Source organism: Etheostoma spectabile, chromosome 12 (assembly GCF_008692095.1).
Source record: "Etheostoma spectabile isolate EspeVRDwgs_2016 chromosome 12, UIUC_Espe_1.0, whole genome shotgun sequence".
Lineage (NCBI taxonomy): Eukaryota > Metazoa > Chordata > Actinopteri > Perciformes > Percidae > Etheostoma > Etheostoma spectabile.
In genome coordinates, this window is record NC_045744.1 from 28086248 (window position 1) to 28105942 (window position 19695).

General features: G+C 38.5%; 1 protein-coding gene across 3 annotated transcripts in view; it reads left to right on the forward strand.

Annotated features, from left to right (window-relative positions):
- The window catches only part of LOC116699316 (ATP-sensitive inward rectifier potassium channel 10), a 28661-nt gene extending 21165 nt beyond the window's left edge, over window positions 1-7496 (forward strand). For 2 of the 3 annotated variants that reach the window (XM_032531842.1, XM_032531841.1), the window contains exon 7: window positions 7481-7496. The gene's annotated coding sequence lies outside the window, so the exon portion shown is untranslated. The remainder of the gene's footprint in view (window positions 1-7480) is intronic. The other variant, XM_032531839.1, reaches the window with a different exon arrangement.
- Window positions 7497-19695: the final 12199 nt, after the last annotated feature.

Here is a 19695-nt window from a genome sequence, read left to right on the forward strand (position 1 = left end):
CGTGAGATTGGTCGAGAATCAGCAGCTGTGCTGTATTACATCTTTTACGCACCGTTGTGACAAAAGGAAGGCTGACCAAAAGCAAGCTCTCGATCTACCGTGCATTTTCGTTCCTACCCTCACCTATGTCATGAAGGCTGGTCATGACCGAAAGAACGATCAAGGGTACAAGCGCACGAAAGGGGTTTCCTCAGATGTGTGCGTCTCCCTTAGAGATAGGGTGAGAACTCCAGTCATCCGAAGGATCTCTGCGTAAGCCGCTGCTCCTTGCGCGTTGAAGAAGGAGCCAGTTGAGGTGGTTCGGCATCTTGTAAGGAGCGCTCCCTTGGCGCTCCCTAGTGATTATTCCAGGCACGTCCACCTGGAGGAGACCTCTGTGAAGCCCAGGACTAGGTGCGAGATTTATCTCCAACCTGGCCTGGACGCCTCGGTATGCCCCCATCGTCGCTAGTTGCTGTGCTCGGGAAAGGAAGTTTGGGGTCCCTACTGGATCTGCTGCCCCGCACCCGATAACCGATACGGAATGACGATGATTGATGATGATAGTTTCACCCCATTAGGGTTAAGGAACAACTAAATGGATTTCTTACAGTTGAGATCTATACCAATGAATGCACTTCAGTCTGTCAAAGCAACAGTGTTAACTCTCAATTACGCTTCCTGGGCTTAAACCAGGCCTCCTTTTCTACCTGGCTTCTTTTTTCTTTTGTACAGGTCATGATCCATCCACCAATGCCATCTCTGTGGGTGCTGGTGTTGGCATAGGCATCCTTCTCTTCCTATGTGTTGCAGCATTAGTAGCAGCAGCATTTTGTTATCATCAAAAGAAAGGACAAGGTAAGTCCAAGTGTGCATTTTAATTAACAAATACATATACGTTACATGTACATGGGATTTCAGTGTTGTAGTGTGGTGTTCGAACAGCATTACTGGATAATGTGTTGATGAGGAATCCGCTTGACACTGTTTCTTGATTATAAAGGTTTATTATAATCGGAGAATTTCAGCTTCACTTTACAAGCTCTGCAGAAGCTAACCCTGACCCTAAAAACCCCTAACCCGAACCACTGACCCTACCCTAACCCTAACCCTGACCCTAACCCCTAACCCAACCCTGACCCTAACCTGCAAACATCACAACCTACCAAATCCTACACAAATAGAGATTTAAGTTGCTGCTGGGTGAAATGGGAACTTAGACACAAAACTTATTGCTATAAGTAAATATCAGTAAGCTGAAAAACTTGATCAGATCAACATGTTTTTTATGACCTCCTGCCGAACAAGAGGATCCGGATAAATACAGTATATGATTTCCCCAGTGAGCATGAAGTTTTTTCTGACACACGAGGAACCATTTTCAATAATATATACCATTTGGTGATAATGGCACGATTTCAAATCATAAACTGAGCCTCTCATGATTAACCTCATTATCCAGCTACCACATTTTCCTGTATCAGGTGTCTAATTACTAAACTTCTGTATTTTCAGCTGTTCAGCGCCTGCTGCTCTGCTCCGTTCCGCCTCAGCACACACACTGTTTGTGCCTGCTTGTTTGCGCGCAACTATATTTTTTGGAGCTGGTGAATGCATCACGTGCACCACGATCTACCTGTCCAAACCTCTGCTGCAAACGTTCTACTTAAACACTGTTGTGTTTCTTGTGTTTTCTTTATGCTGCGTACGTGTTGTTTGCTTGTGTATAGATAATATTTTTGGGCATCCTTTAAAAACAAAGTTACCATTTGAGAGGGACAAAAGACCAACTGTGTGCTACTTTTGCCAACAGCGAATGCATGTTCCAATTGTGTTTGTGTTTCATCAACCCTTCATACTAAACTCATGATCTCATACTTTGCCTGAAAGACAATACTGTACCAATTTGTTACATTGGGGCCAAAGGTTTTATGCACATCACATCACTACTCATCACAGCTGATTTTTTTTCTCCCTTTGCTTCCGTGTTGTTAGCACATAGATGTTAACCAAGCTCCAATGTGCATTTCCTACTGATCCAAACTGTTTTTATCTTCGGCATTTCTCTTACCCTGTACTATTTAGCAAAGACTCAAATGCACTCTATTTTCAGTCATAGAACACATCAAGTAATAGAACAACTGATTTGCATTACTTGCTCTGTGCTGTCACAGTTGATGTCTTCTGTGCTCTTGTGTCTTTGAGTACTTGTGGGAAGCTGCAGTGGGTTGTGCTCGTCGCAACCCAATAAGTTTGATGTATTCAAGTTTTTCAGATGTGAAGAACTAGAAATTCCTAGAAGGAAAATGGAAAAGAAGACTGAGCTCAACTTACACTGATGAATTTATTATCCAGGTCCCTACTCCAGCTTTAACTCAAGCTCCACGTTAAGGTCTTTTCGCCGACTCCACTACTGCTTGTTAGGCCTCACACTGCATCTCTGATTACCAGGCAGACTCTGCCAGAAGTCCTGTATGCTCAGTGATAGCCGGGCAGAATCTTGAACAAGTATCAGCAGGTATTACACATATTACTGCGCGGCTGCACTTTAACAGTTTAGCTCTCGTGTTAATCAGTAAGTAAGTTTCTATGTGAGCGGCTCTGTATGAAAGACTTTCTCCAGAGTGTAGCTAACGAGTTACATTTACCTACCTCCGTTCATGTAGTTGAATAAGTGTTTGAAAAAAATTTTTGTACTTTTTAGTTTTTAAAGGAGTAGTTTTTAAATTCGAAAAACACTAAATACTTTTACTTTTACTTGAGTACTTATGAAGAAGAACGGTACTCTTACTCCCTAACCTCAGCTACAATGAGCTCGTCCTCTTCCGACGCCTCATTGTTTTTTACACCCGAGCCGTACGTCCATTTTACGTTTTATTTTGACAGGAGAGAGAGTCTTCCGCTGAAGCTCTACCACTTACTGGCTTACCATCCCACTTCGTTTGTGCTCAGTGACCAACGCCGCTTCAGCAGCGCATAGACTATAAAGATACTCTTTATATGTCTATTCAGCAGCGGACAGGTAACGTTACAGTCGGTAGGCAAAGCAGAAGCGGGTCAGAATCACATGTCGCCCAGGCAAGACGCAGACCATGGGACTCCCCCCCCCCCCCCCGGCCTCCTAGTGAAGCATGGTTACCTTTTTAGGAAATGGAAACAGCAGCTACATTATCGTGCCTTCATTGTCGACCAAACAAACGACATGTGGCGCTTCAACGACCTCACACTCTAACCTGAGGAATAGCGTGGTTTTATTCTTCTGTGGATATGTCGATCTTTTGGTCTTTTAGTTTACATCCATATTTTTACCATTCAAGTATCCATCCTAATATGTGATGTTACAATTCTCTCAAATAAGCTATTTTGTAATTAATAATACATTTTATTTATTCGATTGATGGATGAACAAATAGTTTGGCCTAAATAATGATTATTTTGTTTTTTGTCTGTGGATGTCTGGTGTTAAGAATAAAGCATACGTTACTCAACTACTCCACTACTTGAGTAGTTTTTTCATCAGTACGTTTTTACTCTTACCAGTCCTTATTTGCGATACGGGACTTTTACTTTTACTTTGAGTCAATTATTATTCGATAACAGTACTTTTACTTGATACACTTTTGGCTACTCTAACCCACCTCTGACTTCGCCCATACGAAACATTTAAAGGACAAACAGCTTAATAGTAAAGGTAATTAGTAGTATTTTTTGTAGTATTATGTTACTATGTGTGTTGTGTGTGTGTTAATTATGTGTGTGTGTGTTTGTGTGTGTAAATACCTGGGTGAAGCCATTCCATTTTTACTGGTTCTTGAATTTCTTTTCTCAAAATATCTCAGATATAACACATGAGCTAGCACCACAGTTTATTTGTACGCTTATTCTTTAAGTTTGGAATCCCACAAGCTCTATCTACAAAAGCTAACGTAGCTCACTTGGCGGGCGACTAAACAGGGAGGGACTAGAATTCCTCACTGTATTCTCATAATGGTTAGGTTTCACAAAATGTGTAGGCTGTCACTTTCCACCAGCAGAAGCACAAGCAGAGTGAAGATAATAACCTCTTCTAAACTCCATGTTTCCATGTTTTTTAAATCCTCATGTGTTCTCCTTGCTACAGCAACTGTGGGTGGTGGTTTTTCATTTCAGAAAGTTTTTCTTGAGCTTGTCTTAAAACTATGCTTTTGTTTTAAAACCATTCAGTGTGTCCAAGTGTTTTTCTATAACAGTACAGTACTTGCTGTCCGTTGCTAACACCTCACAATATATTAGGGAAACTCCGTTTGCACATGTCTTTTCATAACTTACCAATTAACCAACCATATTCGAGGAATAGAGCTTTAATACTCTCCAATAGGTGCAAGTATCAAGAAACGCGTTCCAACATATAAAATTATATAATAACAATACTGTACATACTGTGTAAACCATACAGTCTGTGAATGCTAATCTTTTAGAACCTAGTGAAACAGACCACATTCAGAATCCATCAATTTTTGTACATATGCAACAGTTCTTTCATATGTTTTATATATAACCTTACTGTAAACAGTTTAAAAGGAAAAAAAATCTTTACAAAGTGAGACAATGATTATTGGTAATAAGATGTATTGAAGAATTTTCAGCATTGTATACAAATGCCCGTGGGATTTTCTTTGGAAAGAAAACATATTTAATTAAGTCCAACTGCATCATTTATGAAGTCTTTAAGCTTTTCAATTGTGTGTTTAATCTATTTTTATCGCATTTTTACAATATTTCAATTTACTTAATGTTTTTCCTGGCCTCTTGGCACTGTTTTTTCCTTATTTTCCTTCTTGTATGTTACTCGCCACCTGTTTGTCTATCATGGAACAGCAAAAACTGCTTCATACATGTATATGTACATGTATACCTATACTAGATACTAGTATATATTTCTCACGGTCCCTATCTGTGCCCTTCTAGTGGTATTAGCAACTCTATAGACAAACGGTAACGTAACCTCTCTAGGGGATATCACTTGTTTCCTCTGACAGATCTTTTGAAAGGTCATTCCACACATGATCAAATGTCTAGAGACAACAATCCATTACGTATGGTAATGATACAGGTCTTGCAAAAATGTATTTCAAACATTGATATTGATTTTACGGGCCTATTTGCAGTTGGCTTTGTTCCTATCTTGGTGATGAGAAAGAATACCCTAACAACATAAGTAATACACGTTTCCACACTCCACTGTACTTATTGGCATCCCCAAATGTTAAAAGGAATGGATTTTAACAACCAAAAAGCCCATGAATAGATTTTTATCTCAGTGTTTTCTGGTTTGCTATGGGACATGTTTCTTCCTGCAGATTTCCAGTAATAAAATACAAAATGTGACTTAATTACAAAATGAACATCATCAACGAAAATGTATCTGGATAACATTGATCCAATTTGGAAATCCAATGTTTTGCTTTCCAGACTCACCTATCCTCTCTTACTTTTATGGCAGTTTTTAAGGACATTGGATGGAACCACTGTGAAATACCAAATGTCAGATTCTAATCCGTAGCCAGAGCCTGAAATAGGAAGCCAACCATGTCAGCCTACGGCTTACAAGAACCGGTTAGGCACAATAGCCGTGGTCACAATAGCCATCATTTGTTTTAATTTTAAGAAAAAGAACGTACACATAGACTTCACCTCTTTTTGTTATACGGTAAATAACAAACAAAGCTAATACTATCCAATGTCAAGATCATTTACAGAAGACAGATGCCACTCGTGTCCACCTCTTGCCATTTAGAGATTATCTCATCTGCCTGTTTCTTGCGCCGTTGGAAGCAACACTTTTCTTACCCCCAGTTCACTTCGAAAATCAACAACGAATCCACCCTTCTGATTTTTTTTTAATCCAAACCTAGATACGAGATACAAACTGTTGAGTTTGTAATTTTTACATAAAAACAAACCCGAAATAAACAGGTTTGATCCAGAGCAATTGTAAGTCGGATTCACATGGGCGTCTTATTTTATTTTGCATCCCTCTTTGTTCTTTGGAAAAAAACAACATTTCCAAGAATTGGTCCATCTGTTTACTTAAATCATCTCGCGAATTACTTTTGAAACAACTGGGCTCTGGTAGATTCATAAACAGTTAATTAACATATAGCATGTGATCAGGATCTATCAATGGTGACAAGTACCTCGCGTAGAGCCTCGTGAATGGTCTAAGAGACAGGTAATGGCTTGGTCTAAGAGCATTTAACATTAACATGACCATTTAACATTAATTGTTGAAGGTCTATGGAAAAAGCAGTCTAGAGTAATATTCTCAGGTTTTAGTCGTTCTTTCTAGTCGACTATGCGTGTTAACAGGGACTGTTACGAAATTGCGGCAAAATGTGATTCATTTTATCTCTAATTGTTATATTTTAATCATTAAAGAACTCATAAATTCACACTAGTCAGAGGCTATAGGAATAATGGCTCAATAGAGCTGTGACTATCGCAGCCTGGGCTACAGTGTGGAAGAGAAAACTTGGGTTGTTTTCTTACTTTCTTCTAAGTATTGGGCTGAGTCTGGCATTTCTGAGGGCATATACATTTTCAGACGGTCTGCCACTGTTACAATATTCTTCCATTTTTGGTGGAGAACGCCGTTTACCTCTCAAGTTTCGCGAAGGATTGATACTTTCAAGTTTGGAGTTCTTCCAAGGTGCTATTCTCTTTTGCTTCATCCTCTCTTTTGGGAGGCGCAACAGAGTCTAAAGTTTCCCTGTAGGCAGGTTGTACGCACCATCTAGCCAATTATCATTGTGGAGGACTAAAGTTAACAAAAGATCCTCTGGTGCTATGTGAGGAATTAACAAACCGCTGTTGGATATCTTCTTGAACTTTAGCTATAGCACTGTTCGTAGGCATCTAGGTAGCAAGCTATTTTTTACTTAGTATAGTCGGTAGTAAGAATTCAGGAAGTTATTAGAGAATGGTGTCGTGATAATAGGATTCTACGGAAAGTACCATTAAATCTTCATTCGATCCTATGTTCAGCACAAGGTCAGGTTGTGGTTTAAAACACTGAGTTGACCTTCTTGGACACACTCTGACTGACAAACAGTGAATTCTCGTAGGAGTGAAAAGCAAATACTAGCGCTATCACTTGTCAATGTCCATCTATGGATATAAATCACCTACAATAGAGAACTTTGTCTGATTTGAGGACTACACCTGATTAAACACTAAGAGAATTCAGATTAAAATTCAGAATATGGTCCTGGAGCTTGGTAAATAACAACAAACATAGTTGGCTGTAACGTTTTCCGTGATGGGAGTTAGTGGTCAAGACCAAGACCACGCCCATCTTCAAACACATCCAGCCCTCAGCACGGGTACCAGAGAAACGGGGGTGTCTGAGGGGTCTGATCCAGAGAAGATCCGTCTGGAGCAGAGTTACAGGGAGAGAGGGAAGGAGCGTGGCCGTGTCAGAGACACTCCTCTCAGTGTTCGCATCAGCAATGTGTGAACAAAGGAAATGGTTGAGAAGGGAGCGTGTCAGGAGACAGCAGGAGACAGCCGGAGACATCATCAAAACAACTCTGGTCTCTTTGACTGTTTTAACTTTTGGATGATATCTATGCCCTAGTAGCACCAGATGATGCAGAAAGGAAATGTGAAGTCTGCCATTGTTATACATGGGTTGACTCATGTTTTACACTGGTTCACCTGTATTCATGTGACGGCATAACTGCAGCTGTGATTTACATTTGAGGGATGCAAGTGCACAAGCACCTCCCACTTTAGGGAAGGTTATGGGTACTCAATCCCTTTAAAAATCCCCGATGAGTAATGCAATGCCAGTTCTTCAGTTTTTCTAGATTAAAAACTCCTACACCAACACAGTTAGAAACCCCTGAACTGACATTTTCCTTTGTAAAAAGAATGGAAGTTCTTGACATAAACATGACATGTTGTGTATTGTAAATGAAAATGCGGTAATAGTTCTAAGCACTTTCTGTAAACAATGTCATACAAGTGGAAAGTAGCAAACTCAGATGAATATTCTGGTGTTCATGGTGCTCTGTGCTGAATCTTCGATGTGGTGAGCATTCCTGTACAGCTTACTGCTGTTTTACAGAAAGTTAGCACTTTAAGGAAGTACATGATGTGCGTGCTAGCACCGTAGGAAGATTAATTAGGAAGATAATTAATAACACTAAAAGCACTTACACAATGAAATACATTAAGCAGTTAGAATAGACTTTAAAACAGATCTTTCTTCCTACAAAACTATTTCAGTTTTATTCTCTCCGTGGCTTTAAGGAAACTGATGATATAATGACATCATGTTTTTCGATCATACATGCAATGAAGCCCATGAGGTTATTTGGGTTTAAAATGTTACTGTAAACATCAAAGAAGACTCTCTTTCTGTGTAAAGGGGAGCCTTCTGCATCTCATGGTTTTTGAGGTCTACATTGTTGAATAAAACAAACATTTTATCCAGCCCTTTTATTTCCAGTCTAGAGGACACGGAACATGGGAGACCAGAGTGATGGCGAGAATGGAAATGATGAGAAGTCTATGATTATATACGTGGGTGAACTGTGAAATGAGGAAGCAAGGATGCAATGATGAATATGAATATTTGGAAATGGAACTCTGGTATTTGTAACATTTTCTGAATTAAAATAAGCTCTGGAATGTTAATAGATTTAAAGTGCAGAGGAATAGATTGAATTAGACAATTCTTACGGGCATCCATGTAAGTGGAGTACTCATGAGAGCCTGCACAGCCACAACCTACAGTGATCGTACACCTATATCAGCATTGCTCAAAATTATCTATTTATGTATGACATCCAAATAGTTGAAATAGACCTTTCCTGTGACTTTGCCAATTGAACACTTCAGCGCATTCGCAAATCCAAGAAATGCTGACTCGCAGGTTTCCTAAAGGCCTTACCTCCTCATGTGACATTTTGCAAAATGTCGCTCGTCATCCTACTCCTGTGCCGTGTATCTGTGCATTCAGTGAAGCTAACAAAGGTATGAAATTTTTATTTCCTGTTGGTTATCAACTTTATCGTTAGCTTTCAAAAGTCACAGTCTGTAACGTTGTGTTACAGCACTACTTTCAGCAGTTAAGAGTTAGGTAAGAAATGTAGGTTTTACAGAACTCTTTTGAACATTATTTTGTAATTGCGAAAATGTATACAAATCTATGTAGATTTTCGTCTTAATATGCTAAGTCAATATTTCAAAATAATCTAATGACATGTAAAACTAAGACTTTTGTTATGTATTCCAGTATCACAGTTATATTTTATTACTCTCCATCTTTACCAGGGTCCAAACAACGACTTGTGTTTCTCCTCTCTGCTTTAAGAGGAAAGACATTTAACAAACTAACTGTGTTTATTCTGTCAAGGCCCTAATCTCTATGCTGAGACGAATGATAATTCATCATCGCCTGGTATTTTCATTTTATCTGCATCTGATATTAGATTTTAGAATAAACTTACAATTCCTTGTAACAATAACTACGTTATTTAAGTAACAAATTTAAATATGTTTGTCTTGTTGAGGTATAAGCTGTCCTACAACGCTCTCAATTAAAACCTCATAGAAGCCAATGATTACTTAAAATCAGACACTTACTTCCGGGGGTTTAATTCATTTTACAGCAAATGGAAAACAGATAAGAAAGAATCAACAAAGACAAATTGAAGAGTGAATAATTGCACGTAAAAGTGACAAAACAACACCGGAAAGCTTCTAAAACAGTAGGGAAAGGTTTTACATTTAAGTTTTACAAAAAACAACAAAAGTTGCATGGTCGACGGGAAGACAACACAAGAGTTAGCTGTTCTATTTTTTCACCTTGTCTTTTTCTCCTCTATTACGCACACTATTTTCCCCAGATTGTACAGAGGAGAAGACTGCCTATTAACAGTAAGGGCTGTAACCAATGAGGTTGGTACAGAGTGGGAGAGGTTAAGTTGCACATGCATCTTGAAAAGACGGACATGTTTTCAACATTTGGTAATGCATCTCAAAACCACCTCCAGAGGGTTGTATTTGAAAGTTCATGATGTTATCTACTTTAAAGTGAATATGTTTCTAAAATGTAAAGCAAGAATTTAAAAAAAAGAACTAGATACACTTAACCCGTGTTACTAATGTGGGAAATAGAGGAGAAAAAACAAGGACAAGGTGAAAATAAGTAAAGAGGCCGAAGAGGGAAAGACTTTTTTCTTGTTAAAATAAAAATCCAGATTTGAGTAACATCTTGTCCTGAGTGGGCTTAGTTAGCCGTCTTCAATGCTGAGGCAAGCTGAGTCCAGAGCATGTCTGATACAAGGCATCTAGAGACAATGTTAACGCTGAAGTCAATTCATAGTTTGAACTAATGATAATTAGAAATATAGTAACCCTGAACATTAGTATGACCAAGAACACTACACTGTGTTTGATTGGTGTCTACTGTTTTTCCGAGCCAGAGCTGAGCTCCTTGTTGTGTGAAGAAGGGAGAGGACGTGTTTCTGAATGTCACAATAGCTAATGTTACGATGTATTTTTACTGGAGATTCAATAAAACTGTTAATTTATACGATGTTGCTGCAAAACCAACAATCTTAGTGGTTACTCTGGAAGATTGAGGTCTGAGAAAACTCAGTGAAATCTGAAGAATCTACAGAGGCAGACAGTGATTGTTATACTGCAGTGCTGTCTGGACGAAAGAAAAACAAATAACTGATAACAAGATCACAGTCCAGGTGAGTTTATTAACAATGTGACACTGATGAGAGGTTCTGCGCCATGTTCTAAACCTACTCCACCGCCTCTCCCACCCTCAGATCCAGTGTCTCCAGTTATTCTGTCAGTGGACTCTGTGTCCAGCAGCTCAGTTGGTGTAACCTGACAGTGAGCTGCAGAGCACAGGACTCTACATTAACAGCCACCTTTATATTGACACCCACAACGCATCAGGAGGGAGAGAGAGGACACAGGTCACAACCCTGCTTCTGCTCTCCATGTCTACCTGTCCAATGCTCCATCATCTGTAACCATAGCAACCAGGTCAGCTGGACAAAGGACATGAAAACAATTAAAACTCTCTGCAACATGATGGTAAGATGAGAGACACCACAAACAGACTGATAATAAGTAACAGTGTGGGTTGACTTGTTTAAGGTTTGTACGAGTATCAAATTAATTCCAGTAAATACTGTTTTGATTTCTACCATGTATGATGCATTGATCAGGTGTGCGTTGGCTTGTCCAGTCAAAGTGAAAATCAACCTTTCTTTGAAGCTTTTAGTATCATTACTTTTTTGACGTTTCAACACTACGTAAACACTAACTTATTACTTAGAGTTATGGTCAATAAACCTATTTATAGAAATCATACCTAAGTGTTGAGTTCGAAGCAAAGATTAAATTTTTAGACTAAATAAGAATGTATGTTGATGGATAATCACGGATGGAATATGTCAACTTTTACTCAATACCATTTTAAACCATTTCAATTTATTTCTCGAAGCTATAAATTGAAATAAGATGACCCAAAATGAATGAAAGGTAAGATTTGTACTTGCCAAAGAGCGTTGTGTGGAATTAAGAATGTTATTTTGGGTAATTACAAAGAACATTGATACAGGAAAATTGGTCAATTTGATCTGAGGACAACATGATGGATCAAAACATGTATTTTATTAAGGGCTGTGTATGGTGGAGGATTTTAGCATTTCTCAAACAAGAGTTGTTCTGGTGGCAGAAATAATCATTAACTGACTTAAACCGTATTGGTTTGCTTTTTAATAGACCCATTAGTAAGCAATGCTTGATATTTTATCTTCACTTCTTTACTGTAAGCTAATGTGAACAGTGTTTTCTTGGACATGGACCACATAAACTTGTGTCTGTGGGAGAAGGATACAAAATGTAGTTTTTACATATTTTCTTTAAAATTAACACATTTTTCAATGAAATATAGCAAAAAAACTAAAGAAAAGAAGAAATATAATCCTTACTTATCAGCTAGCATCAAGTGTTAGTATGCAGTAGGTCATAAAGACATACTGTAGGTCAGTGGAATTAATGATAATAAACAGAACTAGCTATCAGTATGAACCTCTACCAGGTTGGTGTTATTAATAAGAGGAAGGTGGTGTTAAATTAGATCAGTCAGGGACCTTTGGAAGGTTGGTAGATGTAAAGTGAAATTGTGACAGTTTAGTTTCACCCATTAGGGTTAAATGAAACAAACTAAATGATTTCTTACAGTTGAGATCTATTACCAATGAATTCAACCTGCAGTCTGTCAAAAGCAACAGTGTTACACTCTCAATTACGCTGCATGGCTTAAACCAGGCCTCCTTTTCTACCTGGACTTCTTTTCTTCTTTTGTACAGGTCATGATCCACCCACCAATGCCATCTCTGTGGTTGCTGGTGTTGGCATAGGCTTCCTTCTCTTCCTATGTGTTGCAGCATTAGTAGTAGCAGCATTTTGTTATCATCAAAGGAAAGGACAAGGTAAGTCCAAGTGTGCATTTTAATTAACAAATAATATACGTCACGTACATGGGATTATCCAGTGTTGTTAAGTTGTGGTGTATGCAACGCATTAATTTATCTGATTTGGTTGCTAAGGGCATTGGCTTGACAGGCTGGTTTCTTGATTTATTTTGAAGTTAATATGATGCGGATGAATTTTCAAAGTGTCATTTAAGTCGTCAGATAATGACCCTAACCCTACAATGACCCTAACCTACCTACCTGCCACCTCAACATAACCTACCAAATCTGTCAAAGGCTTTCAAGTGTGCGTGTGTGAAGATGGAGAACTTTAGACACAAAATCTTATCATATGAATGTAAAGTAGTCAAGGTAAAGCTGAAAAAAGGAAACTTATATCAAATCAACATGTGTTTTTATGACTGCCTGCAGATACAAGAGAGATCCGGGAGAATACAGTATATGAAGTTCCTCAGGTGAGCATCAAGTTTTTTTCTGACACACTGAGGAACACAATTTCAATAATATATACCAGTTTGAGGATAATGGCAAATAAAAAAGTTTTTTAATCACAAACTGGAGCCTCTCATGATTAAATTCATTATCCCTAGCTACACATTTTCCTGAACAGGTGATCTATACTAACTTCTGTATTTTCAGCTGTTCCAGCTCCTGCTGCTTGCTCCTTCCGGCCTCATGCACACACACTGGTTGTGCTGCTTGTTTGTGCTTAACTATAATGTTTTGGAGCTGGTGAATGCACCACGATGCACCACGATCTATCTGTCCAAACCTGCTGCTGCAACGTTCTACTTAAACACTGTTTGTGTTTCTTGTGTTTCTTTATGCTGCGTACGTGTTGTTTGCTTGTGTTTTATTATAGTTTTTGCATCCTTTCAAAACAAAAGTTACCATTTTGAGGAAGGGGGACAAAAAGACCAAACTGTGTTCTACTTTGCAAAACAGCGAATGCATGTTCCAAAATGTGTTGTGTTCTCAAACCTTCATACTAAAACTCAGATCTCATACTGGTGCCTGAAAGACAATACTGTACCAATATTGTTAGCATTGGGCCAAAGGTTTTTATGCACATCACATCAACTACATCATCACAGCAGATTTTTTTTCTCCCTTTGCTTCCGTTTTTTAGCACATAGCATTTAACCAAAGCTACATGTGATTTCCTACTGATCCAAACTGTTTTAATCCTGCATTCTCTTACACATACACACTGTGAGCAAAAGACTCAAATGCACTCATATTCTCAGTCCTAGAACAAATCAAGTAAAGTAGAACAACTGTGATTTGCAGTTACTTGTTGTGTGCTGTCACAGTGATGTCTTCATGTGCTTATGTGTCTTTGTGTGCTTGTGTGTAAGCTGCAGTGTGTTGTGCTCTCCCAACCAAGAGAGTTTGATGTACTCAAGTTGTTTCAGATGTGAAGAACTAGAATTCTAGAAGTAAAAATGGAAAAGAAAGACTGAGCCAAATTACTGTATGTAATTTATTATCCAGGTCCTACCTACAGATTTAACTCAGAGTTCAACAGTTGAAGGTCTTTCGCCGACCTCCACCTACTGCTTGGTAGGGCCTCACACTGCATCTCTGGATTCCAGGCCGACTCTGCCAGAGAGTCTGTATGCTCAGGTGGATAAGCCTGGCAGAATCTTAACAACAAGTAATCAGCAGGGTATTACACATATACTGCGCTGGCTGCAATTTACAGTTTAGCTTTGGATGTTAACAGTACTGTAAGTTATATGTGAGCTGCTCTGGTATGGAGAGACTTCTCCAGAGGTGGGTAGTAACGAGTTACATTTACTCCGTTACATTTAGTTGAGTAAGTTTTTGAAAAAATTGTACTTTTTAGTTTTAAAGGAGTAGTTTTAAACCCCTATACTTTTACTTTTACCTATGATTAATTAGTGAAGATGAACTGAACTCTTACTCGCTACATTAGGCTACAATGAGCTTGTTACTCGTTACCTCTCATTGTTTTACCCAGCGTACGTTCTATTTTACATTTATTTTGACAGAGGAGGAGAGAGTCTTCCGCTGAAGGCTCTACCACGTGACTGTGCTTAACCAATCACACGTCGTTGTGCAGTCCACGTGACCATACTCGCTTCACAGCGGCATAGACATATAAAGAGGTATCTCTTATATGTCTATGCAGCAGCGGGAGCAGTACTTACAGTCGGCAGCAAATCAAGATCGTAAATTCGCCAAGGCAACGCAGACCAGGGAGGACCCCCCCCCGGCCTCAGTGAAAGCATGGTTACCTTTTAGGAAAAGTGGAAACAGCAGCTACCTATGCGGCTTGCCTCAGTGTCGACCAAAAAACGGACATGTGCGCGTTCAACAACTCAACATCGACTGAGAGACTAGCGGTGTTTTTAGTTTCTGCTGTGGAGAGGTGGATCTTGGTCTTTGAGGTTACCATACAATATTTTTACACATGCATTATCCATCCTAATTGATGTGACAAGTCTCTCAAATAAGCTATTTTGTAATATAAATACATTTAATTTTCTGTTGATTGGATGAACAATAGTTTGCCTAAATATGATTGTTTTGTATTTTTGTCTGTCTGATTGATGCTGGTGTTAAGAAATAAATCAGACGTTACTCAACAATTACTCACTACTTGAGTAGTTTTTTCATCAAGTACTTTTTTACTCTTACTCAAGTAATTATTTGGATGACAACTTTTACTTTTACTTGAGTCATATTATTCTGAAGTAACAGTACTTTTACTTGAGTACAATTTTTGGCTACTCTACCCACCTCTGGACTTCTCCCATACAGAAACATTTAAATGAAAACAGCTGTAATATAATGTAAAATTAGTAGTATTTTTTGTAGTATTATGTTAATATGTGTGTGTGTTTGTGTGTTAATTTATGTGTGTGTGGTGTGTGTGTGTGTGTGTGTAAATACCTGGGGTAAGCCATTACAATTATTATACTGTTTCTTGATTTTTTTCTCAAATATCTCAGATATAACACGATAGAGCTAGCACCAGTTATTGTAGCGCTATTTATTAAGCTTTGGGAAATCCCACAACGCTACAAAGCTAACGTAGCTCAACTTGGCGGGCAGACTAAACAGGGAGGGACTAGAAAATCCCTGTAGTTCTAGTATGGTTATGTTACCAAATGGTGTAGTCGTATTACAAGAAGTGGTAACGTCAAACGTCCATGTTTTCCATGTGTTTAATCCTCTGTGTCCTCCTTGGCTACAAGCAACTGTGTGGTGGTGGTTTATTCATGTCATAAAGGTTTTTATTGAGCCATTTTTCATTAAAAACTAGCTGTTTTCACATTCGTGTGTCAAGTGTGTTCTTAACAGTACAGTAGCATTGATGATTCCGTGCAGAAAACCTCACAATATGAGGGGAAAATCCGTGGCACATGATCTTTTCATAAACTTACAAATTAAACAAATATAGATGAACTAGACTTTTATACGTCTCCAATAATGGTGCAATAGCAGAAACTGCTTCCCATATGAAAATATAATAACATACTGTACATACTGTGTAAACCATAATGTATGTATCAATCTTTTGAACATAGTGAACCACACATCAGCTCATCAATTTTTGTACAAATGCAACAGTCTTTCATTATTTTATTATAATAACATTGACTGTACAAACATTTATTATACAAAGTGAGCAACAATTATTTGGGAATAATTAATGGATAATTGAGAATTTTCAGATTTGTATAAAAGTGCCCAGTGGAGTTTTCTTGAAAGAAAAACATATTTACAGGAAGTCAAACTGCATCATTTAGATCTTTAAAGTTTTACAATTGTGTTTAATCTATTTTATCGATTTTGGTACCACTATTTCAAATCTTACATTAATGTTTTTGGCTAGCTTGCACTGTTGCTTATTTGTCTTTGTCAATTTTCTGCCACCGTTGTCTATCAGTGGCAAGAAAACTGCTTCATCATGTAAATATATGTACAATAGGTATCGCATATACTTAGACTATGTAGATTTTTGTCTCACGTCCCTATTAGTGGCTTCTTAGTGGTAATTAGCAACTCATAAGCACAGAACGTAACGGTAAACTCTAGTGGTATATCATCTTGTTTCCCTCTGAACGTAAATCTTATTAGAAGGTCTTGCCAACACCGTGACCAAAAGGCCTAATAGATGCAAATTATATCCTGTTAGTATCAGTTGAATTGAAAATGTGATATTTCACACATGTAGATATTGTTGATTGTAAAGTCTATTTGCGTTGGCTTGTTGTCTGATCTTGGGTGAGAAATAGAATACCCTAGACAACATAAGAATAAACATCTGAATTCCACCGCTCACGGTACTATTGGCAGCCCCAATGTAAAAGCATGGATTTAACACAAAAAGCCCTGAGATAGATTTTTAATCTCATTGTTTTCTGGTTTTGGCATGACCCAAAAATGGGGGTTCTCCTGCAGATTTCCAGTACAATAAATGTGGACTAGCAATTACAAAATGAACATTCATGCAAAAAATGGATCTGGATAAACTTGATTCCGAATTTGGAAATCAATGTTTTGCTGACCAGATCACCTGATCCATCTTCTTTTATGGCAGTTTTTAAAGGAACATTGGATTGGATCCACTGTGAAATACAAAGTCAGGATTGCTAATCCTTTTACCATAGCCCTTAAATGGCACCAACAGTGAGCCTAGCTGGCTTACATAGCACAGAGGCAAAATACCGTGTCACAAATCCATCGTTTGTTTTTAATTTTAATAAACAGAAACACTGTAGTCAACAGAAACAATCACCGTCCTTATTTTTTATACTGTTAAATAACAAACAAAAGCACTACATCCAATATCAAGAATCCATTTACAGAACAGTTGGCAGCTCTTTCCACTTCTCTGCCTTTAGGAATGTATATCCACTGCACGTGACTGCTGCAAGTTGATAAGCAAGACTTTGTTCTTTACCCATTCAACTTGAAAAGCACAACGGAATCCACCCTTCTATTTTTTTTTTTATCAAATCCGAGATACGAGATACGAAACTGTTGATTGTAGTTTTAAAAAACCCAAAGAACAGGTTGAATCCCGATCAAATGTAGATCGGATGTACCATGGTCTATCTTAGTTTGCAATCCCTCTTTTGCTTTAAAAAAAAAAAACATTTCCCAAGAGGTGTCCACTCTGTTATCTGAATCTCATCTGATTACTTTTGAAAACTGGTCTGGAGATTCAATAACCCAGTTAATTAATAGAGTCCGGTGATCATACTAGTTGGAGTGTTTGACCCACAGTACGCTACGAGGTAGGTTTTATCCCTCGTTGTATGGGCTAAGAGCATGTAATGGCTTACGCTGAAGAGACTTTAACAGTACCATTACCATTTTCACATGTAATTGTTGAAGGTCTAGGATAAAAGCAGTCTACTCTATGTCGTTTTGTCGTTCTTGTAGTGCTACTAGCGTGTCAAGGAACTGTTAAAATGCGGCAAAATGGTCTTCTTTTTTGATCTCAATTTTATAATTTTATCATTAAGAACGCTCATTAAGTCCATCCCTATCAGAGCTCTAGAAAGATGGCTCCAAGCTGTATTATCGGGCGCCTGCTACAGTGCTGAAGAGAAACCCTTGGTTGTTGGAGCTGATCTGGCTGCTGAGGGCTATACTTTTCAGACTGTCTGCCATGTTAACAAGATTCCTTCCGTTTGGTGTAACGCCGTTACAGCTCAAGTTTTCGCGAGAAGTTGCTTACATTTTCAAGTTTGGGATTATTCCAAGGTTCTAGTTCTTGCTTCACAATCTTCTTTTGAGAGGAGCCAACAGATTCAAAGTTGTCTGTAGGCAGGGTGTCGCACCATCTCCAAATTTTCAGTTGGGAGGAACTAAAGTTAACATAACGAGCTCTTTATATTCAGGAATTAAATTAACGCTGTTGAATATCTTCCTTGAATTTAGCTATATCCCTGTCAGATATGCATCTATGTTAGAAGCTTTTAGTTACTTTAGTATAGTCCGGGGAGTAAGAATTCAGAAGTATTAGGAATGGTCTGATACTAAGGATTCTACGGAAATAACATTAAAATCTTCAAATTTCGATCCCAGATGCAGCACAAGGTCAATGTTGTGGTTAAAGACCTGATTGACCTCTGCACACTGAACCATGTGAATCTAGTAGGGAGTTGACAGCAATACTAAAATGCTAATCATGGCAATGTCCATATGGTATTAAATCACCTACAATAAGAAAGAACTTTGTCTGATTGAGGCTACACCTGATTAAACACTAAGAAATTCAAGATTAAAATTAGAATAGTGTCCTGGAGCTCGGTAAATAACACAAACCCAAGTTGCTGTAATGTTTTCCGTATGGTTAGTGGTCAGTACCAATACCACGCCCATCTCAACACATCCAGCCCTCAGCACGGTACAAGAACGGGGTGTCTGAGGGTCCTGATTCAGCAACATCCGTCTTTAGCAGAGTTACCGGGAGAGAGGGTGCGGAGGCGTGCCGTGTCAGAGCCCTCATCTCAGTGTTCGGCAGCCAATGTGTGAACACATGAATGGTTAGAAGGGAGCCGGTCAGGAGACAGCAGGAGACAGCCGGAGACAGCAGAGACCTCATCAAAACTACGCTGGATACGTCTCTTTGGACGCTTTTAACTTGGATGATCTCTAGCGCTAGTATCACCAGATTATGCAGAAAGTATGTGTAAGTGTTTGGTCTTTTTATACATGGGTTGACTCATGTTTTACACTGGTTTACCTGGATTCAATTCGGCATAACGCAGCTGTGATTACTTTGGGGATGCAGTCACAAGCACCTCCCACTTTAGGACGGGTATGGGTCCTCATCCCTTTAAAAAAATCACCATAGTATGCAATGCCAGTTTTTAGTTCTTCTAGACTTAAAAAACTCCTACCCCACGCAGTTAGAAACACCCTGATACTGATCATTTTACATTTCTGTTGTAAAAAAGAGACCTGAAGTTTCTTGAAACATAACAACTTACCGTAGGTGTATTTAAATGAGAATGTCAGTTAATTTGTCTCTAAAGCACTTTCTGTTAAACTAATGTACATTACAAGTGGAATTAGGCAAACTTCCGATGATTATTCGGTGTTCATGTGCTCTGTCTGATCTCCGATGGTGTCAGCATTGCTGATACACTGTCAAACTGCGGTTTTACAGAAAGTTTAGCACTTTAAGGAAGTACAATGAGGTGCGTCTAGCACCGTA